This window comes from Limulus polyphemus, unplaced genomic scaffold (genome assembly GCF_000517525.1).
Source record: "Limulus polyphemus unplaced genomic scaffold, Limulus_polyphemus-2.1.2 Scaffold5903, whole genome shotgun sequence".
Classification (NCBI taxonomy): Eukaryota; Metazoa; Arthropoda; class Merostomata; order Xiphosura; family Limulidae; genus Limulus; species Limulus polyphemus.
Genome location: NW_013671513.1, coordinates 14,686 through 15,467, shown reverse-complemented (window position 1 = coordinate 15,467; position 782 = coordinate 14,686).

Below are 782 nucleotides of genomic sequence, written 5' to 3'. Positions count from 1 at the left end.
GGACACTGAGACAGGAATTGGGAAAGTTTTGTAATAGTCGCCAAGATGACTGGGATGTCTTACTCCCCCCACTGTTGATGGCCTATAGAACAGCAGACCATGAAGTCACCGGATACACTCCAGCAAAGCTGATGTTTGGTCGGGAACTTTGGTTGGATCTGATATTATAACGCCCACCTTACGAAGAGTTGCCTGAAAATGTGTCAGAATTCGTGAAAGTGTTATCGGAAAGGAAGGATGATATTCATCATCAAGTGAATTCTGATTGAAAACGTCTGCTGATTCCATGAAGCTATGTTATGATAAGAGGTCTACTGAAGTCAGCTTTGTACCAGGAGACAAGGTGTGGTTGTATAATCCCAGGAAGACCAAAGGGAAGTCTCTTAAGTTGTCTTCTCCATGGGAAGGCCCATATGACATAGTGGATCGTGTCTCAGACGTAACTTTCCGAATAACATGTGGTCGGCGAGGTAAACCAAAGGTGGTGCATGCCAACAGGCTTTGGCGTTATCATGGTCCAGGACATTTCAGTTGGGACGAGGTGAACAAAGGAACAAATGACGCTGCTGAAGAGGTGTCACCTGAAAAAGCCACTGTTGAAAAAGAAACTCTACCCGGTTTAGAGAAGGGAAACAGTGAAACCGTTAATGAAGTTACTACCACTGATGTGACTGTTACCGATAATAGGACAATTCCTGATGAAGCAGATGAACCCCATATGAAGCAGAAGCCAACGAGACGGAGACCAGTACGGAAGAAGATACGTCCTGTAAAATTAAGAG